The following is a 24452-nucleotide window of genomic DNA, read 5'->3' as shown; positions in this document are numbered from 1 at the left end:
TTTCAGGAGGGCTATGCCCTCTTCATGCAGTACAATACTGGGCAAGGGTCATTTCAGTCATAGTTTACTCCACTAGGTAGGCCTTTGCAGTACTGATCTAGTGGTCATGTCAGGCCCACTCCTCATCAGGTCTGCTCAAGTGCAAGGGTTGTCTGCTTCTGTCTCAGGTGGGTTTGTCTGTTGCTCTATCCCACCTTGGAGCCCAATTAGACCTGTGTAACACCAGAATGGAAGTCATCTCAGGCTAGCTCTCTGTCCAGGTACCCTGTTGCTAGATAAGTGATCATCTTAGGCTCACTTCGTCAGGGAATGTTAGGCTACTGATCATTCAAATGTTCAATGGTCTGAACAGTGAGCATAGGCACAGCCTCTCTCCTCTCTGCCACCTACTGACACACATATGACACTGCAGCCACACCTAAAACACCTCTAGGGGCAGGGCTTTAATTTTTTTTTTCAGGATCTGTACATTAAACATTTTTTTCTTTTTGCTTTTCTTTTTTTTTAATTAGGTATTTTCCTCATTTACATTTCCAATGCTATCCCTAAAGTCCCCCATACCCTCTCCCCCACTCCCCTACCCACCCACTCCCACTTTTTGGCCCTGGTGTTCCCCTGTACTGAGGCATATAAAGTTTGCGTGTCCAATGGGCCTCTCTTTCCAGTGATGGCCGACTAGGCCATCTTTTGATACATATGCAGCTAGAGTCAAGAGCTCTGGGGTACTGGTTAGTTCATAATGTTGTTAAACCTACAGGGTTGCAGATCTCTTTAGCTCCTCTAGCTCCTCCATTGGGGGCCCTGTGATCCATCCAATAGCTGACTGTGAGCATCCACTTATGTGTTTGCTAGGCCCCGGCCTAGTCTCACTAGAGACAGCTCTATCAGGGTCCTTTCAGCAAAATCTTGCTAGTGTATGCAATGGTGTCAGCGTTTGGAGGCTGATTATGGGATGGATCCCTGGATATGGCAGTCTCCAGATGATCCATCCTTTTGTCTCAGCTCCAAACGTTGTCTCTGTAACTCCTTCCATGGGTGTTTTGTTCCCAATTCTAAGAAGGGGTAAAGTGTCCACACTATGGTCTTCGTTCTTCTTGAGTTTCATGTATTTTGCAAATTGTATCTTATATCTTGGGTATTCTAGGATTCTGGGCTAATATCCACTTATCAGTGAGTACATATCATTTGAGTTCTTTTGTGATTGGGTTACCTCACTCAGGATAATGCCCTCCAGGTCCAACCATTTGCCTAGGAATTTCATAAATTCATTCTTATTTGACCTCATATGAAGTTTTTGTAACACTGATGAATGTGTACACTAAGATAATATAATAAAGATGTGAAAAAGTAAAAGACTCATCATGAACTACTCACCAAGAAAAGATGAAAAGCCTCCTTATTCACCGTATAGCCTAAGAAGACAAAAGGCCTTCTGTGTCTCTAGAGAGAGCTGTGCTCTGCACCAACTGACAAACATTGGCCTTGTTGCACTTCCTGATTTGCACTACATCCCACTGTGATGATCATATGTATCCATAATTGTAAATATTGTATTCATAATTTAAAATTTGTTTTCATAATTTTAAATATTGCTTGCTTATCTGTTTGTTCATTTGTTTGTTTTAGCAGAAAGGAAATTTATTCAATGTGGCTATTTTGGGAAGAGGGGCAAAGTGATCCAGAAAACTCCAAGTCCACCTTGGTGGGAGAAGGTCCTCAAATGAAATCAAAATTTCAGTAGAGCACCACAGATAGAAATGAGTCCTTGTTAAAGTGTGCTCTTGCTCAGCACTAATGACTTTTTCTCATCACATAAGGTAGTCTGATAACTTGTCAGGACTTTGTGAAACCTTTTCCCCAAAAGAAAAGTCCCCCTTCTGGCTGGAACCTTTTCCTGCTCCCAGTGTGAGATTCTTGAGGAAATTTTCATTGTTGGAGTGGCGGGGGAGACTTTGTTTAAATAGTCTGCTTGAGAGATAAAAGTGTCTCTTTATAATACATTAATTTCTGCCAGGAGGATTACAAGTAGTACCTTGGAGGATTCAGAAGTTCCTAGGAGAATTTGAAGTAGTTATTTAAAGTCTGTATAGATTACCTTTCTTTCTATTGAGTTCTGATGAGTATCTTTGAATTAGTACATTATTTTTAAGGTAGACCTAAACATTGACTACTAAGAAGGTCTTTAAAGTCCTGGGCAGCTACCTGATTTAGTTACTCATTTTTGTTATTGTTTTCAGTACTGATCTTTGCTAACATCTTTGCTGTTGTTATTATTGTTGATAGTTTTAAATGTTTGTTCTCAAAGAAAAGAGATATATGAACATGTTTTTGGCATTATATTTAGTGAAAAAGTTAGATACTAATCCAGGCAAACAGTATGACCCAACTCATGTTGAAATATTAATACAGAAATATGCAGATTTTAGTGTATATTGAATGGCAGGTAAAGGGATTATTTCTTGGATTCCCATGTTGAACTGAAAAACACACACCACTAATGCCATGACTTATGAAAAAAAAAAACCCTTTAGAAGATTTCCTGAATTAATTCATTTATCATCATCTCAACTCGATCATCCTTTCTTTTCTGTCCTGCCAAAATCCATATTTTATAAATTTGGCTCAGCTCTCTAATTTTTATGCAGAAACTTTCATAAAGCATTCAAGAGTGTAATACAATCAACATTTGGAAGGAAGATAGAGCAGTTCGTACAACAATTTGCAAGCCATTCAAACTGAACATTAATTATCTTCATTTAAAAAATTATGTTTAACCAGGCACCAAAGGAAAAAATTTTCTGCCTACTTCCTAATAAATCACCAAGCCTCATATTTCATGGAAACCCCTCTCTCCCTCTCCCATTATTTCTGTATCTTTTCCTTAAAACAGTAAAATAAATTACCACAACTGACCAAAGACAAGTTTTTTATATAATTAAGGTTTTGCAATGATGGTTTGCTCTGGATTCTACCATCTATCCTACTCTGCTTGCCAAGGTATTCCAAAAGTCAATTTCCACTGTAGAAATTATCCTGGTGTGCTCATTTCAATTACTAGAGGATCCTTCCTTAAACTAGTATAGTCATTGAAATTTAAATACATTAATATTAGTTCCATGGTTCCAGTGAAAGGACTGTGTTAAACAATTTTGTACAAATTTATTCTTTGTATGTGTGTGTGTGTGTGTGTGTGTGTGTGTGTGTGTGTGTGTGTATGTGTGTGTGTTTTCCTTAGTGAAATTTTGTTTTATCACAGTTATTTTATACACTTCAAAATATTCTGCACATTTGTTAATCGAGTTAAAATAAAATAGACATGCAAGAATCAATCAGTTTCCACAGGCATGTTAAATATTACTTGTTTATTTTAGTGATATTAAAATGAAAGATTATTGTATGTCATGAAAATGACATGGACACTTATCTAATCCTTCTTAATGAATTGCTAGTTTATATATTTGAAAATTAAAATGGAATTTTTCTATAATACAGTTACCTACAAATTTCCATGTAATTATAATTACTACAGAGTTGAATACCCCTACTTCGAAATAAAAAGACATCCCCATTGTTGTACGTTTTCTTCACATTGTTGTCTGTATTCTATTTTTATCACTTTTTAAAATGTTAGCCTATATTTATCAATTCATATCAAAAAGAATTTACAAGTTGCCAAGTGGATTAAGCTGTGACATACTTATCAGTTCTTACAATGCATATGGGAACTGTGCCCAGGCCTTCCAAATATATCATGCAGTCTTTAAAACCAGCTGAGTTTGGTATGACTGATTCATGGACTATGAAAGACTATTATTTGGGCACTGGATATCCATGAATAAAATTTCTGGCTGGATTTCAGGAGACACTTGTAGTGTGCCATTCAATAAAAAAAAAGAAATTATGAGTTTGACCAAATAGGAAATGGAGATAAAATTCCATTCTTTTCAATATGCTTTGACAATGGAATGTAGATGATGATGTCAAAGGGTCAAACTGTGAAATGCACACTGTGGGAAGCAGAACATAGAATAGACTGTCTGAACAACCCTAAAAGCTTAGAAATTATGTATTCCATTGAAACCAGTATTGTGGTTTTTGCTAGAATGTGTCATAGATTGAAAAGTATAATATATTCTCATATTCATAATCATGGAAAAACAAATGAAATAAAATAATAAAATGTAACCAGGCATTGATAAAATCAGTTACACTACCCTTTTTTGTTTTTATTAACTTTCAAGTTTTCTAGACAATATAGATGAATTTCATAATCTCTACATATGAGATATGTTATTAAAACAATTGTGTGTGAAAGAAAGGCCATCCAGAGACTGTCCCACCTGGGGATCCATCCCATATATAGACACCAAATCCAAACACTATTATGGATGCCAAGAAGAGCTTGCTGACAGGAACCTGATATAACTGTCTCCTGAGAGGCTCTGTCAGAGTCTGACAAATACAGAGGCAGATGTTCACAGCCAACCATTGGACTGAGCATAGGTGACGCAGTCTCTGGATGGCCTTTCCTTCACTTTGCCTCTGTATCTCCTCCCATCAGTATTTTGTTCTCACTTCTAAGAATGACCGAAGTATCCACACTGTGGTCTTCCTTCTTGAATTTCATGTGGTCTGTGAATTGTAACTTAGGTATTCCAAGCTTCTGGGCTAACATCCACTAATCCGTGAGTGCATACCATATGTGTTCTTTTGTGATTGGGCTACCTCACTCGGGATGATATTTTCTAGTTCCATCCATTTGCCTGTGAAATTCATGAAGTCACTCTTTTAAATAGCTGAGTACTACTCCATTGTTTAAATGTACCACATTTTTTATATATTAAATATTAACCCTCTATCGGACATAAGGTTGGTAAAGATCTTTTCCCAATCTGTTGGTTGCCATTTTGTTCATTTGACTTACAGAAGCTTTGCAATTTTATGAGGTCCCACTTGTCAATTCTTGATCTTAGAGCATAAGCTATTGGTGTGCTATTCAGGAAATTTTCCCCTGTGCCCATGTGCTTGAGACTCTTTCCCACTTTCTTTTCTATTAGTTTCTTCTTCTCCTATTTTTGACTTTCTCTTTCCCAACTCCTTTACTGTGTAAGTTTGGCTTTCCTGAAACTTGCACTGGAGAGTGACATTGAACTCAGAGATCTGCATGGATCTGTCTCCTGAATGCTGGGATTAAAAGCAGGACCACCACCCCTGGATTTAAGCTTTTCTTCACCTATAACATGCTCAGTTCCAGGCTGGCCTTGAACTGGAATATCTGTTTACCCTTATCTCCTGGGATTAAGGTGTGTACCGCCACACCTAGGCCAAAGCTTTACAAGACCACTAGTCCTCAAGGTCTAAATCAAAAGACTGTATCTTCCTACCTCAAGATGTGGATCACAGTGTGCTCTCCATTTCTGAATTGTTGTTCATTCCAGTTTAAAATTCCAAAATTCAGAATAACCAAGTACCTGTTCAACTCAAAATATATAAACAATAAGTTTAGCAGGGTGGGATCTTGCCCTGAATTTACCACTACCTTAATCTGTTTATTTACCTATGTAAAGGATTCAGATTCATTTTGCTTCTTGGTACCTCTTTATTCTCTGAGCCAAACACATTGTACTTTTCCTTTTGATACTTGTTCCTTTTCATCAAAAGGCTCTTTATAAGAGTAGACTTTGTAACAACAGGACAGAATTTATACCAGGATATTGTGGGACTTACTTTGTCAAAAGATTCATCTAAATCTCTTCACCTTTGCCTCAGGCAGATTCTTCAGACAATGGCAAAAAGCAGCCATGTTCTTCACCAAAATATCACAAAAGTAGTCTTTAGGCCACATACTACTATTCTTCTCCACTAAAACCTCCTGGACCAGGTCTGCACTATTCAAATCATCCTTAGTACCAATGCTTTCCATATTCCTACTAAGATGGTCTCTTAAGCCCCACTTAAAGTGATCCATGGCCTTCCAAATCCAAACTCTCAAAATCCACTTTCCTCCAAACAAAAGCATGGTCAGGTCCCTATTACCAGCTTCTCTCTTCAGTTGGATTTCCATTGTTGTGAAGACACACCATGACCAAGGCAACTCTTAGAAAGGATAACATTTAATTGGGGCTAGCTTACAAGTTCAGAGGTTCAGTACATTTCATCAAAGCAGGAAGCATGACAGCTTCCAGACAGGCATGGATATGTTGTGCTGAAGGGAAGCAGGAGAAGATGAGCATTCTCAAGCAGCTAGGTGGGAGCTCTCAAAGTCCACACCTATAGTGATAGACTTCCTCAAACAAGATCACACCTCCTAATAGTGCCACTTTCTGTTCCAAGCATATTCAAACCCTCAAAATTGGGTAAAAATTTAGTGGCTCACCCCTAGTGAAGATGAATTCTCCCTCTCTCTACAGTCATTGGTTTTCTATAGCTCTTTACTTTTGGTGGGTTAATGTGAAATCTCGCCTATCTACATTGGCATGTCAATGGGTATTATTACAATTCATGTCTTGTTTATGTAACAACGCTCTTCATAGGTGTAGATTCAATGTCATATATTGGAAACATAATTTGCAGCAGACTTCCTGTTCCTCTAGTTCATACAATCTTTCTTTCCCCTCTTCCACAGTATTCCCTGAACCATAGGTAGAAAAGAAATATTGCATATTTATCAAATAGAACCAAAAATATCATGCTTAGTTGTTCATTTTGACTAGTTGTAATTTTCTGTAATGGTCTCCATTCTCTGATAAAATAAATGTCTTGAATGAGCTATGGAAACTAAGTTAATCTATGGGAATAAGAGTTCATATTTAGAATACAGTTAGGAATTGTGTTGATTTTTAAAAAGTTGCAGTAGTAGAATCTCTTCCTAAGAACAATGACCTCTCTAGGTAAGGCTATTTGCCTAGGTTTTCAGTACTAGATATGATTTCTTTCCTGTTCATCTGACCTTATGTACACTTAGACAGTTGATGGCAACCACAAAAATATGTGTCTTATTGCACTTTTAGGAATGTCTTGCTGTGGATTCATTCCTATGATCCATATACATTGCCACTGTGTAAAATCATTGAATCCTTCCTTCCCTTGGTAGAAATAATACAAAATACCATATGGGGCTATAAAAGTGAGTCCTCTAGGAAGATGCAATCAGATATCGTGTGAATTCTTTGAGTCTTTTGTTCAATATGCATAGTATCTTCAGAAGTAGGGACCTATTTTCAGTCTCTGTGAGACAAGCAGAAACAAAACAGCAGTCTATATTTTCTAGGAAGTTTTTTTGGACTCCCCTAACCAACAACATGAATGAGTTTTTCTCATACCTGTTATTGAGCCTATTGTCAGGAAACTATGGCTCTTGGGGAAGGCATTGTTATCTCAAATGGCACAATTTCATTTATAGTATGTAGGGATTTATATGCATTATACATCATTTAGGTAGGGGTGAAATAATTTGAATCCTTACTGCTATTTCAAGTATTCTTAGTGTTATTTATCCCATCTCTCTCTAGGCTTCTCCTTCTATATTGCTTTCCCTGTCTTGACCCTAATTAAAGTCTCCCACTCTTTTGCCATTTCCCCACCATATTTCCTGTATACTGCTGTTTTACTCTCAGAGTCCTTGTCCTATCCCCCATTGTTTTTCTATTTTACTTTCCATATTTATGAAATAGATAGAAAAATAAAGACAAATAAGTGTAATAAACACACACCTTTCAATAATAACTATAACTAATAATGGCCTCAACTCTCCTTTCAAAATACAAAGTAGCTGAATGGTTTAATAAGCACAGTCATCTTTCTGTAGTCTACAGAAACTCTGATTTATAGATAGATACCAACATGAAGGCAAAGGATGAAAAAAGGGATTTAAATAGGAACAAAGCAGATGTGACTATTCTTGTATCTGATGAAACAGACTTCAAAATAAAACTATTCAGAAAAGATAATGAAGGGCACTTCATTCTAATCTAGGGAACAGTCAACTAAGAAGACGTTAAAATAAAAAATATATGTATCACACTCTGGGGCACTCAGTTTCATAAAAAGAATACGACTGTAATTAAAATCACAAATTAATACCAATCCAATAATAGGAGGCAATTTTTGTGCCCCATTTTTTCTTATAATGTCTTCATTCCTACTGAGTAGTGTTCATGGCACTGGAGGGTACTCTGCAAGTTACCAGAGGAGAAAGATAACCACCAACTCAGCTACTAAGCCTGAAATCTACAGTAATAGTCTATCAACATAATAAGCTGAACCAAAAATGGCACATAAATTGAGAGAGTAACCAACTACTATTTAATTGAATTTAAGTCTCATGCCAGGAAGTAAAACCTTTCTATGTCTAACACTGCTTGAGTGGCCTGAGATTAGATAGGCCATCGGTCTAAGGGAAAATCAGACATGATTGTTCTGCTAATGGAACGCAATAATTAAATTGCCCTAAATGACATCCTACTATACCCATAAATCAGTGTCTTGCTCAGCCACGATTAGAGACAATTCCTCATGTAGTAGAGGAAAACTAATAAGGAGATCCACAACTAGTCATTGTTCAAAGAGTAAAATACTTTGTAACACTTAGTCCTCACTGTGATAGCTCTATCAAACCCCTTCCCTCAGAACTCAGGAAGCTATGCTGAAGAGGAAGCAGAGAGATTATCAGAGACAAAGCAGATGGATGCCACCAAGGAAACAGTGTATTCTAGGCACAACAAGACTGGCACACATATGAACTTACAGAGACTATGGAAGCATGCACAGGGCTTATACAGGTTCAAGTCAGTAATACTGAGAGCAACAAGTTGACAAGGTCTCCCATACCTAACCAAGAAGCTAACTGATAAGCACTTGCTAAGAAAAAGTTAGTTTTTATCCTAATGGAGTCTCACTGGGTATATATACCATCCTTAAGAGTAGGTCCCAATGCCTTCAGTAGATGGACAACACAAAAGGAACTCAATAGTGGTTTTGTATGGTTTTTTGTTTATTTTGTTTTGTTTATTTTGGTTTATTTTCTCTCCTACTGCTTTGTTTGGGAACTTCTTACCCTAAGAGTCTTTTGCTTGTATATTATAGCTTCCAATTTCATGTTTTTATGGTGGTGGTGCCCCTGTCTGTCTACAGGTGTGTTTCTTGTGCTTTTTCTCTTCAGTTTTTAATTCCAGTTGTCATGATTTTTATTCTGATGTTTTCTAAAGCAAAAGAGAAAAATAACTTTTAGAGTTGAATGCAGTGAGTGGGGATGTTTTGGTAAAAGATGGGGGAGGTAAAAATACCATCAGAATATATTATATGGATTTTCAATAAAAATAAAAATAATTCAGAAAAATAAATGTAATACCATTGATAAATAAAAAAAATCAGAAAGAGTACAAATAAATGACTTAATGATACAATTCAAAAGTTTTGAAAAGCAAGAAGTAACCAAACCTAAATCCAGGGGGCAGCAAGAAATGGTAATAATGAGAAGAGAACATTAGTGATAACAAAAATATTACAAATAGTAAATTAGTATAAGAGCTTGTTCTGAGAGAAAATAAAATCAACAAACCATTGGCTTGACTAATCAAAAAAAAAAAGATGCAATCATGTTCATATGGTCTTGGATGTGGGGCTATCCACTGAAGCATTTTTCACTTGCTAATGGTCATGTCCTTAAAGAAAACCTATATTCCCTTTTCCTACAGCTATCAATTACTAATAGCTCCTCAACTAAGGATGCAACTTCTCATTCACTTTGTCGTTCTGTGCTGGAATTTTGTCTGACTTGAGGTTTCAAAACTCATCTGCTTGCTGTGACAATCTTCTGTGAATTATACATGCAACTTACTTTTCTGAACAGAAAACATCCTTGTTATATTCATCTACCACTCTCTCACATGGTGATCATGCCTTAGTTTCTTATTCTTTACAGAATAACCCACTTGTGATTCTCATATATACAGCAAAATGAAGTTTCTTTGATGAGAGATGTATTAATCTTTGTATCTAACAGTAAGTCATTAGGAATCCACTTGTGATTCTCATATATACAGCAAAATGAAGTTTCTTTGATGAGAGATGTATTAATCTTTGTATCTAACAGTAAGTCATTAGGAATCAGTTTAATACTGTGTCCATTTAACAGAATAGTTGTAGTAAGTTCTCTCATAGGATACATGACTTGCAAAGCCTCATGTTTTGACTACCTTAATCATGATAATTAGGAGTGTATCTTAGATGAAATCAGAAAGTAGTTGGTTACTACCATAACATCTGTGCCATTATCATACCTACCATGTCAGGATAGTCACTATTTTTTATAAAAGTCACAGAGTAATACTGACAGTTACTTTTTACAATCCAGTTGCATTCATAACCACTTGTATCACTCTGAAAGCTAACCAGTGGAAATGAAGCTTCTAGATCAGTACTACTCTGATTTCTCCGTGTTCTATGACTCAAATGCATGACATCTTCAGCAATAGTTTTATAATCATGTCCCAGATAGTAACCAAAAACAATCCCAGTAGCCTATAATGTTTGGAGATCTATGGTTTCCTATTGGCTGACACTTCCAAGGAGTCTCTCTCTCTCTCTCTCTCTCTCTCTCTCTCTCTCTCTCTCTCTCTCTCTCGCTCTCTCATTTGTATTAGGTATATATAAATGTAATATATAATGTATCTATATTGTATATTTATAAGAAAGTAGTAGGTTTTATTTCTTTAAAAATAGCTGAACAAAAGTATCAATCTCAAAATAAAGATAAAAAAGGACAAAAAAAATCCTGAGGAATCAAACTAAAGGCCTTTTTAACTATAACACCTTTATTTTAGAATTTTTAGGGTAAAGTATAAAATGTAAGTTATGATTTTCTTCATATTCCTCCTCACTCCAAACAATCTTTAATTAAGCTCAGAATCTAGCTTAGTGGAATAAAGTTAAATGTGCCATGAAAAATAGGCTAAGAAGCTGTCTACCTTTTTCCTTTCTAACATTTCTCATCTGAATGGCATGCTGAGAACACACACTTAAACTGATTGGTATTAATGCATGCACACAAATTCTAAAATGTCAGCAAGATTCATTTGCTTTAAAGTTATATTAATTCTGATGATTACAGTAAGTTGGGTAAATAAATCTTAGTGATATACAAAAAAAATTAGTTTGTATTAGAATCAAGCCTAGAATTTTTCTTCTGTACTGTCTCTCTTTCACTAATTACACACCAATTTAAAAAAAAAAAAAACCTGGTGTTCCAAACCCTAAACTAACATAACACTAATAAATGAAATAAACAAGGCCATTTCCATATTTCAGCTTGTGCTCTTGGAGATATATAAAAAGCAAGGTACAAATAAGCACACTGAATATACTAATGAGAGAGACTGGGGAAGGAGAAAGGAAAGAAGAAAGAAAGAAAGAAAGAAAGAAAGAAAGAAAGAAAGAAAGAAAGAAAGAAGAAAGAGAGAGAAGGAGGGAGGGAGGGAGGGAAGGAAGGGAGGGAGGGAGGGAGGGAGGGAGGGAGGAAGGAAGGAAGGAAGGAAGGAAGAAAGAAAGAAAGAAAGAAAGAAAGAAAGAAAGAAAGAAAATAGAAAGAAAGAAAAATTTACAGGAAAAAAACAGATGGTTTAGAAACAAAAGACAGATGGGCACCTTAACTAGGATGGTCAGAGACTTTCCTCTTAGGAAGTCTCATTTTCAGTGATACTGGAATTATAAAAAGAATGCAGCATTGCAAAGACAACCCCCCCCCAAAAAAAAAAAAAAAAAAAAAAAAAAAAAAAAAAAAAAAAAAAGGCCTGTGAGAGAAAACGGCAAAAGAGTGTGGTGGAAAGAACTAGAGGCATATAACATTGGCATAATCAAATTGACTAAAACAGAATCCAGGAGTAAGAGGCACCAGGTGAGCTCAGATAGCGCAGCAGGAATCAGGTAATAGAACTATGCAGCCACCAGCAGGGGTTGGAATGTGAACCTTTGAAATCAGATGGGAAAATTTAAGTGTCTTTGGAGAATGTGTGATGCAACCAGGAGATTGACATTAACACTTCCCTCTTTTCATCCTCACATAACTGAAAAATAAGTATATTTAGAAAAAAATATTTGAAAATCCAGAATAAAACTTTATTTAATATATTCTACATTATCACAATGAAGATACTTCATACTCTACTCTCAATTTTCTATTCTACAAGCTGGAAGTATCCATCATAGTTCTTCAAACAGATGTAAATTAGTTGAGATTCGAAATGACCATTGTTAGAATGTAAAGTCACTTTTTTCTTTCCCCCTTCCTATGAAGAACTAAAAGTAGATGCTGAAAGAACTGATTATTAATACCTACTATAATGACTGATAGAAGAAGTGGAGTACTGTGAGTGAAACATTTTGTATAGTTTGGATTATTCCAAAGCAGACACTGAAACAAGACTGTGTATGGAGTGCTTTGTTTGGAGGACATTCCAGGAAATGAAAGAGAGATAAACAAATAAAGAGAACATGATTATTCGTGGTGGCATTACAGGTGAATAGAAGTTCAGTCACATGAGGAACTCTTCTAGGAAGATACCCTGATATTTTCCCACTCAAAGATGGCAGGAATATGGCCTTCACCCATTAATTTTTCAGTTCCAAAGGCTAACTGCGCTATACATAACGAAGTTCCTCAGTACTTGAGGAAGCCCTAAATCGTCATAGGCTCTTGCAACTTAAATTGAGCTGGTAGGACGTTCTAGGAGTGACAGATGCCAGAGGAGCATACCAGGGTCTGTGACAGCACCTATCACATCTTTAGTCCTTTTCAGTATGTTGTGAAGGCCTTTAGGTTTGAATTGCTCTCTCACAGAATCTGCTGCAAGATGGCTTTCTGTAAACCATGACACGCTTAAAAATACTCAAAGTGATGATGCCTTCCGGACATGTAACCAGGACCTCTGTGAAAAACTCTACCTGAAGAGTAAAGAGACCACACAGAATTTCAAGTTGCACAAACCAACTAACTCTGCAGATTTCCTCTTGGGTCAGGTTTGTGGCTTTTGATCCACGGCATGTCAAAACATCTATAAGGATTTAAACCCCTAGTAAAATTTCCCTTCAACAACCTTCCTTCCTGCTTATGAAAAAGATTAAATCAATGTGCTTTGAGAATAGCCAGGTTTTTCTTAGTTTGGCCTGGGTGGAATTTTGTTATATTTATTGAGAATATTTATCATGTTCAAGGAGAAGGGCATACATAATATCATGTAGGTAAGACATGAGACCTCTGCACCAATAAGAGCTATAAATTATCCCACATTATAATGAAACCAAGTTGTTAGAAATCAGGTGCTCCCCTTCTGCTGCCCTCAGAGACTCAGCACCAGCAGCCACTTCATCACCAACAAACATGACATACTTATCCTTTAAAATGTCCTGCCATCACAGCCCACTATCATCCTCCTCCTCCTCCTCCTCCTCCTCCTCCTCCTCCTCCTCCTCCTCCTCCTCCTCCTCCTCCTCTCTCTCTCTCTCTCTCTCTCTCTCATCCTAGCTCTGAGGTGATCTTTTGTACCTCCACCCCTCCCCAAGTAAATCTGTTGCATGAGAGGTTTTGAGTAGTGTAATCTTTGTGGCATTCTTTGGCCCCTGGCTTCAACTGATCAACCAAGGTCCTCTGCTGAAAAGTCCTAAGTTCTATTCAGGGAATTTCCTCCTGTGGCCAATGTATTTAAGGTTTTTTTTTCCCCACCTTATTTTCTATTAGATTCAGTGTTTCTAGTTTTTTATGGTGAGGTTCTTGATCCATTTGGTGTTGAGCTCTGTATAGAGTGATGAATATGGGTCAATTAGCATTCTTCTACATGCAGACTGCCAGTTAGATCAGCATCATTAGTTGAAGATGATTTCTTTTATTCCACTGTATGATTTTTGTCCTCTTTGCCAAAATTCCAATGTCTGTAAGTGTGTGGATTTACTTCTGGTTCCTTGATTCTATTCCATTGATCAACCTGTCTGTCTCTGTACCAATACCATGAGGTTTTTATCACTATTGCTCTGTAGTACAGTTTGAGGTCTATGATGATGACTCCCCAGAAGCTCTTTTATTGTTCAGAATTTTTTTATTGAATATTTGATTTATTTACATTTCAAATGTTATTCCCTTTCCTTGTCGTCCCCCCACCCCAGAAACCCCCTATCCTATCCGCCCTCCCGCTTCTATGAGGGTGTTTCCCCACTCACTCACCCATTCCCACATCCCTGTCCTCAAATTTCCCTACACTGGGGCATCAAGCCTTCACAGGACCAAGGGCCTCTCCTCCCATTATGCCTGGCAAGGCCATCCTCTGCTACATATGCAGCTGGAGCCATGGGTCACTCATGTGTACTCTTTGGTAGGTGGTTTAGTCCCTGGGAGTTCTGAGAGGGTCTAGTTGGTTGATATTGTTGTTCTTCCTATGGGGTTGCAAACCCCTTCAGTTACTTCAGCCCTTTCTCTAACTCCTCCATTGGGGACCCCATTGGGGACCCAGTGCTCAGTCTGATGGTTGGTTGAGAGCATCCACCTCTGTATTTGTCTGACTCTGGCAGAGCCTCTCAGAAGACAGCTATATCACTCTAGTTTATGGTTTTTTGCTTGCTCATTTGTTTGTTTGTTTGTTTTTCCATATGAAATGGAAAATTCATGACAATGGCTCTTTCTGGGTTTATAAAAACTGTGTTGGAATCTTAATGGAGATTGCATTGAATCTCTTCATCTCATTTTTATCTACATACTGGAGAATATGATTTGATACTGTTATGAAGTTTATATGCTATAATAGATAAAGAACGTATCAATATGCTTGATTTATAACAAGTGTTTAATAAATCACTATAATATAATAATAAATTACTAAATTTCAAATATACTAAGCATGTTCCCAGAAGGCTATGTAATTTCAAATGTAGTAGAGTAAGTGAACTTTACTACACTTGTGTTAGTGTTTTTTGCAGAGTACCTTGGTGGATCAGTGGGTACTAAAGACTGCTTGCTGCAAAGATCACACTGAAAATGCTTACATTTATCTGGCTTCACAAATTCCTCAAACTAAAGACAAAGTTATAACTTGGCCTGGGTAATTTTACCATGAGATCATGCTGCAAACCTGAAAATAATTACAGTATTATATGTTGTAAAGCTGAAAAAGCATTTCTAAGCCCTGTCTGGCTCTGGGCATTTTTTTGGTTCCATACTTTTGATGACTGCTTCTATCTCCTTGTGGGTTATATGACAATTTACCTTGTTTACCTGATCTTGATTTAGCTTGGTAAGTGAAATTTATCATTAAAATCATCCAATTCATATAGATTTTTCCACTTTGTCAAAAACAGGATTTTGAAGTAAGGCCTAATGATTCGTTGGATTTTCTCAGTGTCTGCTGTTATGGCTCCCATTTTCATTTCTGATTTTGTTAGTTTGCATATGGTCTTCCTTTCTTTAAGGTAGTTAGACTACAGATTTGTTTATCTTGCTTATTTTCTCAAAGGACTTGCTCTTAGTTTCATTGATTCTTTGATTTTCTGTCATCTACTCCTTCCTGGTGTGTTTTCTTCCTTTTATTGTGAGTTTTAGGTGTGCTTTTTATTTGATAGGATGATATGTCTCTAGTTTCCCTATGTAAGCACTGAGTGTTATGAATTTCCTCTTTGCATTGCTTTTATTGTACCACATAAGTTTGGGGATGTTGTGCCTTCATTTTCATTGAATTCTAGAAAGTCTTTAATTTCTTTCTTCATTTTTTCCATGACCCAGTGTTCACTGAGTAGAGAGTTGTTCAGTTCCCATGACTTTAAAGGTTTTCTGTTGTTTCTATCTTGAAAAATAAAAATTCTTTCTTTATTCTATAGTAGTCTGATAAAATACAAATGGTTATTTCAATTTTCTTGTATTTGGTGAGGCTTGCTTTGTGACTGATTATGTAGTCAATTTTGAAGAAGATTCCATGAGGTGCTGAGAAGAAGGTATATTGTTTTGTGTTTGGGTGAAATGTTCTGTTATATCTTTTACAACCATTTGATTCATAACCTCTATTAATTTTAATATTTCTCTGTTTAGTTTCTGTCTGATGACCTGTCTTTTGGTGAAAGTGGCATGTTGAAGCCTCCCACTATTAATATGTAGGGTTGGATTTAACCTTGAGTTATCATTCTTGTATAAATGTTGTTGCCCTGGTATTTGAGACATAAATATTTAGAATTGTCATCCTAGTGGATTTTTCCTTTAATACATATGAAGTGTCCCTTCCACAGCTCTTTTTATTATTTCTGGTTAAATGACTATTTTACTAGATATTAACATAGCAAAAATACCTTGTTTCTTGGGTCTGTTTGGAAAACTTTTCCCAGCCCTTTGCTCTGAAATAATGTCTATCTTTGTTGCTGAGGTATATTGCTTGTATGCATCAGAATCATGGATCCTCTTTTTATACACATTCTTCTAGCCTGTATCTTTTCACTGGAGAATTGAAGCCATTGATGTTCAGAGAAACTAATGGGTTAGAATTTTCTTTCTAGTATCTTCTGTAGGGCTAGATTGTGGATAGGAATTGTTTAAATTTGGCTTTTATCATGGAATATCTTGTTTTCTCCATCAATGGTGATAAAAGATATAGCTATAGTAATATGGGCTGACATCTATGAAGCAGCCTTGACTAGGTCCAGGTTCCTAAGACAAGGGGTGTGTGAGAGTGGCAAAAAAAAAAAAAAAAAACCTTGAAGTTAAACTGTAGGTCCAAGTTGAAAGCCTAGGTTCTGCTGAAATGGCTTTCTATAATTCTCTCTCTCTCTCTCTCTCTGTGTGTGTGTGTGTGTGTTGTATGTGTGTGTGTTCTGCTCTACTGTAAATAGCTTTTTCTTGCTATTCCAAAAACTCTATGTTTGAGACAACTAGTTTTCTGCTAGATACAGCTAGTGTCTCTGCTAGTAAAAATTCTAAAAGCTCTTTGCATAGCTCATGGGTCTCCTGACCAAAATCAGAAAAGCTGCTATAAAAAAAAACTTATGTCATCCAAACAAGTCAGAAATCCTGTTAGAAAAATTCTAAAAGTAATTCTTGACTTTTCTGATTAAACTCAGAAGGCCAGGAAAAAATTCTAAAAGAACTGTGTTAACTCTCTAATTACTACTAGAAAAAATTCTAAAAAAGCTATGAAAAACTTTTAAAAGATCTGTGTTCGCTCTCCATGAATTTTCTGACCAAAATCAGAAATCCTGTTAGAAAAAATTCATGAAGTGCCAGTTTTGTTCTCCAGATAGCTCAACTCCTGCTAGAGAAAAGTTCTAAAGAAAAACTACTATTGCTTTCTGCTACTGCATCTCGTGGAGAACAAAGGCCCATTTTTTTTAACATATCAATTTAGTTATTTATTCCAGGTTCCCTTTTGATTATCATATAGATCAGCTTCCCATAACCCCAGCCCCTTAATTCTTAGGAGACAGCAAGCACTTTTTTTCCCTCCTTTTTAACATCGCAGAAATATTCAGAGATCTCCTGCCTTTGTAAATTTAGCTGGGTGGAACCTTGTTCTAAGATTACCATCTGACCACACCTGGACCTAAATTTGCTGGGAATCTGCCTACATTTGAATCTGACTGTTTTTGTATCTTCCTGACAAGCTGGATTATAGTGTAGATTTCTCTGTTCCTTTAGATCTGTGAAGCTCCTTGTACAATTTATATTACATCATTATATTTATGCATAGTTAAGAAATATATATAATTTCAAACTCATGTTTTTAGAGTTCCTTTCCATTGTCTTAAGGGCTGTCCTGAATGTCTTAGGGTGTACCATTTTGCTGAGACATTAGCTACACCTTTGCCTCCAAGACTCATGCTATCTCTGATTATCATGGAGTTACTAATGTTAACAGGGGGAATATTCCTTGGAGGAATGTGAAAATATATACATTATTATACAAATAAATCTCATGCTCACAGCAGCTATTGACACTAATGGAAACCTGTGTCTGCTGGCCCTGTCTCAGGGGCAAGAACCACATCATTCTGTCCCCATCAAAGCCATGCTGGATTTAGATCTGCAAGATTATCTGTCCAGGACCTTATGGCTTTTTGAGTCTTTATTGATCCAGTTGGGTGTAATTTCGGTAAGTCTGATTTTATATTTCACTTGGCCTTTTTCTCTTGCAGCTTTTAATATTCTTTCTTTGTTCTGTACATTTAGTGTTGTAGTTATAAGGTTGTGGGAGATTTTTCTTTTCTCATTCAATATATTTGATGTTCTGTAAGCTTTTCTTGTGTGTTTATTGGCATCTCCTTCTTTAGGTTGGGGAATTTTTCTTCTGTGAATTTTAAAAATATTTTCCGGGCATTGGAGAGAAAGTATTCCTGTTACTTCCATTTCAGGGATGTCTGGGCATAGTTCCTCTCACCATAGGTACAGCATTCCATCATTGAATAAAATCTAGGGTCAATATTAATAACCTGTATGTATTTTGGATAATCATGGCCAGCAAATCAAAAGAGTACTTCTCATACCTGGTGTTAGAGTTTTTGTTAGACAGTCTTTGGATATTGGAAGAAGCATTGTCACTACAGATGACAAATTTTCATTTAAACAATATTCAAGTATATGTACAGACTCAGATGTATTATATGTTTTTTATTAAATTAATAACTTTTTCAGACACCTTTACTGTTTTTTTACACTTCTCCCTCTTTTTGTATTTATCTTCCTCCTCTCCACTTGTATCACCTCCCCTTTATACTGATTGGTCCAGTCAGATCACTTGAATATTACTGCTATATCTTCATTATTCCCCAATTTACCACAGGATTTTAAAAACACCTATACATGACATAAGACAGTTAAACTATCAAAGATTTTGTTATATCCTGGGTCCTTTGTAAGCTATAGCATTGAATTTTATCCATACATTTCCCAAGTCCTATATGAAAAACTTCAGGTGACACATTCCAAAAAAAAAAAAAAAGCCTTTAAAACTTGAAAACTGCAGGTAAGTTCAGTGTCCAGAGAAGCATGTCTTTGAAATTGAATTGCAAAGGGTATTTAACAAGGTGTTGGGCTTGAAGAGAATGGGAGATTTAATTTGGTTTAGTTCCTTTGGCATTTGCAGGTGAAAACCACCACAAATTAATTAGCATGTCTTCATTTGCTTGAGGATGATTAATAATACTCAAGCAAAACAGGTTTTACATAATTCATCAGTCTGACATAGCCTAGTACCTCTGGAGTTCTTAGAACTTCCAAATTGAGCTGCTCTGCGACACTTTAAAACTAGATGTGAACAGTGCTATTCTTATAAAACTTGTTATATTGTTCTTAAGTGAGAGGAGGAAATCTAAGCACGGGCTGCAAGACTACATGCTTTCGGGCTAGGATTCAAAGGCTGTAAACAAACCCTTACTGCATGGAATGCCTTTAACTTGATTTCCAATAATCTATTAATTTCACTAAAAAGTTTGGTTTTTTTTGTTGTTGTTTTGAGCATGTACCACTGTAGTTGCCCTTTATCTTCCTCTAACCATTAGTTTCTTTGAGCCCCCAAAGAGCAGGTCTGACCCTTTAAATACAATTGGAATTTATTTGATTCAAATTTTTTTTAACTATACTTTCAATTTTTCTCTGTAGCTATGGCTTCATGATGCAGGGCCTGCTTGGTGCACATGAAGCCCCAGACTCAACTCCCTGAATCACACCCCACCCCCCTCAAAAGAAACAAGGCTTTTCCAAAACAATCTACTCATGATGATCTGTTCATGAACTACAATGCACATGAATAAATTGAAGATAAGATACTTTGATAACATGACTCATCAATATCCAAAATAAAAAAGGGGGCCTCATTTTATTTAATCACTGCAAGGTAAAATTTTCTAATTCCATGTCTGTAAGACAAGAAATTCCATGCCTCCCAATAAGATCTTGTTGGCCTAGATTAAAGCATATACCTAGGTATTATCAGATATATTCCAGCCAGGGAGTAAGATTACTGTAAATATGAGACTCATCCCAAAGGAAGAAGAAGGATGACGTGAAAAATTGTTTTTGGTTCTCAAAAATGTAAATAAGCAAGAGAGAGAGAGAACGAGAGAGAGAGAGAGAGAAACATCAGGCCCAGGGTAAAATCTGAGAGGACCCCAACAAATGTATTCTGCCAAACAATGAAGTATTCAAGAACTTCTTCACTTTTAGTTCCATCTAGTGCATTCTACAGTTTTCTGCGCCTTCTATTGACATCACACTAAAACCACTATGCCAAACATACAAGTAACACCAACTTCTTTTTAAACTAACATTTGAAGCACATTGTCTCTATCGTGATTTAAGACATCAAATGAAAAATAGTCAATATCTTCCCCCAGGACAACCCAAGGCTCTTTTAAAAACCAGAATCCTATAATCTGATGTTTTATAGTTCTAGGAAAAACAAGTTGCCTCTCAAAATATGTAAGGTTGTTTCTTCTCCCATAAAAGGAAACAAGGCTAAACGGTTCCATTTCATTGGATTACCTATAGAAACTGGAAAACAAAATGGAAGTAGTTATTTTTACAACTGAAATAATACTAAATATTGTATATATGACATTGGGAGTCATATGACATAAGCCATTCTAAATATTTATCTCAGGGTCTTTCTGAATGCAGCAGAATTTGAGGAAAAAAAGAGAAAAAGTATAGCTTATTAAGCTTGGAAACCATTTCAACCTAAACAAAACTAACTCAAATATAGCAAAATACCAATTTTAGATCAAATTGATAAGCACTCAAATGGGTAACAGGTGAATAAATACCTGAAACATAACATAGATATTGCAAATAAAGTCATTAAGACTAGCATTGTTAGTCTCTATAGATTACTAATGGAAACCTTGGTAAAATCAGAAACCTATTATAGTATTCAAATTAAAATTTTGATAATATTAAATGCTGTCTAAGGTGTGGAACACTGGAAATCTTACCATTCTGTGGTGGAAATAAAAATGTATTACCACTTTCAAACAATTCAGAAATTTCTTATCATACAACTCAGCCCTCTCATTTTAGGTATGGATCCAAATGAAATAAACCTATGGTCACATATGAGCCGGTGTCTAGGTGATTTAATGCATAAAGTTTGGTTTCACACACACACACACACACACACACACACAAATCACAATGTAAATACTCCCAATGAAGCAATGAATAAACTCTAGTGTGTCCTATAACAGAATACTTAGAAATGTAAAGGATCAAAGGACTCAAAGGGCTGATATACTTAACCATATGAATTAGCTTCAAAAATAGTCTAAGAGAAAGAAGATTTAAAGACTACATGTGATACTTATAGGAAGTTCTAGAAAAGGCAAAACTACAAAGGCAGAAAATAGACCAGAGGCCACTAGGGCTTGAGGAATATAAATGAGCACACACAGTCTACGACAGCTAAAAATGTTGTATTTTGTAATTGGGTGTTAGTTATCTCACAATACCTTTATCAACACCACACAAGATGTATGTTAGGGTGATTTTTTTTTTTTTACAGAGAACATTAAGGGTTTTATTGTACTATATTACTTCCTGTTCCCTCCCTCCCTCCTCCCACCCTCCCTCCTCTCTCTTCCCTTCTGCCCCCCCCCCTCCGTTCTTTACTCCCCCCCCCCAACCCCTCTCTATTTCCTGGTGGTAGAAATCAAAACTAGGCCTTCACTCTTCTTTATGGCCAAATAAACTCCATTGTGGATATATTCCACATTGACCTTCTGGCTATATGTTGTTGGATACCTAGGCTACTTCTGAGACAGCTTGAATCTGTTAGGGTGAATTTAACAGTACATAAGTTACATCTTAGTGAAAATATGAAATTTTACTAAAATTGTTTTAAAATATTCTGCTGTTTCCCTAAGTTTGTAAAATCAAAATAAAAACCTATTTTACTACCATTTACATTGTAATTTGTAATAATTCTTGTTTTATTCTGTCTCATTTAAACAGAACAATTACAAATTTTCAGTGCAAGAACTTGGTAAATGAAAATTTTGAATAACCCCACTCTGTCTAGACTTAGTGGTTTTAATTCCATCAAAGAAGGCATGACTCAAAAATTATGCTTTGCAACTATCGGACATTCTGATTTAAATCAAGAAGAAGGAGAGGGAATCTCAGAGAAGTATCTGCTAAAGTTCAATATGAAAGTATTACTGAAGTAAAACTGATTATCAATTGTCCATCTACAAGTTAAGCAAGTTTCATGATTTCCGCCTGGGTCTGCCTCGCTGTACTAAACTAGCCACAACTATAATCAAAAGTATGTGCAAGATTGCTGCCAGCCACAGCATGTCAGACCTGACATCAGAGTCCTTCTGTCCTCTGACCTACAGGGAGGCCATGAGCAGTAATTAACATCCATTAAGTAGCTAGTCATCCTTACTCAGCTGCTTTCTGTCAAGTTCTAAGCAGACAGCTGCATACCCCATGACCCAGGGCACTTTATCAGACCATTTCTGTCTCCAAGCATAACAAGTGACCTCAGTTGCATTTGTACATAGTACAAAGGCCGTGACACTGCAGGGTCTCTTGCCACCATAAACAGTGTCTCCGGCCTGAGCAGACTAGGCAGGAAACAGCAGTTATATAAGGGCAACCTCAGAGTTCAGAATACCTAAACTATGCCAAGCAGATCTGAAGGAAATATTGCCAGGACACTTTTAATGCCAGAGAGTGAATGACCCTATCCTACTTTCTAAACAACTAATACTATTCCCTTACATTGAAGCCCTGAATTCATTAGGCCCTAACTCAAACTAGTGAACACTAACAAACCTAAAAGCATTGGAAAGGAGAAAGGAATACTTGTTCACATCTGTGTAGTGTCAAGTTCTTTAATTGCATCCATTTCCCAGCACCTGAAATGTGATATAAGCCCGAATATGCAAAGCTTAAATAAGACATCAAGTGAATGGGGTAAATGAATTCCCATTTAATTGTTGTGACAATTCCAAGCAATGTTTTCTCCATGTGGAATGAAGCTAAGACCCACTGAAAATGTAGTTTCTTATTCTAACAAAGCTAGAGGCGTTTAGTTTGAAAAAGCTTTCGGAACTCTAAAATGCTAATTCCTTCTTTGGAAGTTTAACCTATTAATACATCAGGTGCTGCTTTAGACCGTGCCACTTGGTGTTAAGAGATCAATGATTGACCTCTTTGTCTAGTTTGGGTCAAAATCCTCAGACTCTGATCTCCCTAGCTTCCTTATAGCAATAATTATTATCTTATTACGTTACATGTAATTAGATAAGTAGGAAAAAAATGCCTCATAGCCCTTGTTTGGGGGAGATTTATTCCACTTTATTCTCTGTGGGAGCTACTTCATATGCATGTCTTCAGTGAGTGATAGTAGTATTGATTTTTTTTTATATTTTATTTTATTTTATTTTATTTTATTTTATATTTGGTTCTTTGAGACAGGGTTTCTCTGTATAGCCCTGGCTGTCCTGGAACTCACGTTTGTAGACCAGGCTGCCCTCGAACTCAGAAATCCACCTGTCTCTGCCTCCTGAGTGCTGGGATTAAAGGCGTGTGCCACCATGCCCAGCTTCCTATTGAATTTTTAAACTTATTTTATTTATTTACATTCTAGCCATTGAGTATTTAATTTTTTATGGATTCCTTCTCCTGCTTGAACTCAGATCTTTTCATAGAGCAGCATGTCTCAATCTGCGGGTCACAGTCTCTAAGTCACCTAAGACTGTCTGATTCATATGTGACAATTCATAATAGTAGCAAATTACAGTTATGAAGCGGCAAATGAGTATAATTTTATGGATGGAGATCAGATCATCACAACAAGAGGAACTGTATTAAAGGGTTGTAGATTAGAAAGGTTAAGAACGACACTCATAGAGGATTTCTATGTCCAATGCTAAGCCATCTTGAAAATGGTATAGGGAAAATTAAAAATAGATTCACATCTCTCTCTCTCTCTTTTTTTTTTTGTTTTGACATGATCTTTTTTGTGTAGCATTAGAATGCCCAGAACCCCTTCTTGCTTTAAAAAATAAAAAATAAAAGATGAGCTCGTAGTCTTAGTCCTGAAAGATCTTCTCTACCTGTCTTTTCTCTATACAGCTCTCTATTCTGTCAGGACTTGACTTTGAATGTCCTTTATTTATTGATCATCAGCTGTCCAGGAGAGCCAGCTGGTCCATGGTGGAAAGCCCTTCTTCATCTCTGCTAGAGCAAGCTGAAGCTTCTGCCTTGGGCATAGGTCTCTGCTGTGTTCTTTGGTCTGCTTTTACTGGCTCTTAGAAGCTAAGACCACTCAATTGATACTGTCTTTACTTTGTTCATCCAGTTACCAGTCTCGTCTAAATGTCCTATTCTCCATCAAATGCATGGAGAATGTTTACTGGAAATTGTTTTCATGGATCTTCTCTCTATTTTTTGAAGTTTTATGTCATATGAGTTTCAAGTTGTTTTAAGGAGG

At 36.4% G+C, this 24452-nt stretch overlaps 1 non-coding gene across 1 annotated transcript; it reads right to left on the bottom strand.

The window, feature by feature from the left end:
- Positions 1–308: 308 nt before the first annotated feature.
- Positions 309–440, bottom strand: Gm26379. The gene has a single exon (XR_003955497.1). It is a non-coding gene; the product is annotated as a small nucleolar RNA SNORA17 (small nucleolar RNA).
- Positions 441–24452: the final 24012 nt, after the last annotated feature.

This window comes from Mus musculus, chromosome 4 (assembly GCF_000001635.26).
Source record: "Mus musculus strain C57BL/6J chromosome 4, GRCm38.p6 C57BL/6J".
Classification (NCBI taxonomy): domain Eukaryota; kingdom Metazoa; phylum Chordata; class Mammalia; order Rodentia; family Muridae; genus Mus; species Mus musculus.
The sequence above is the reverse complement of the archived record's forward strand: the minus strand, read 5'-3'. Positions and strand labels throughout refer to the sequence as shown.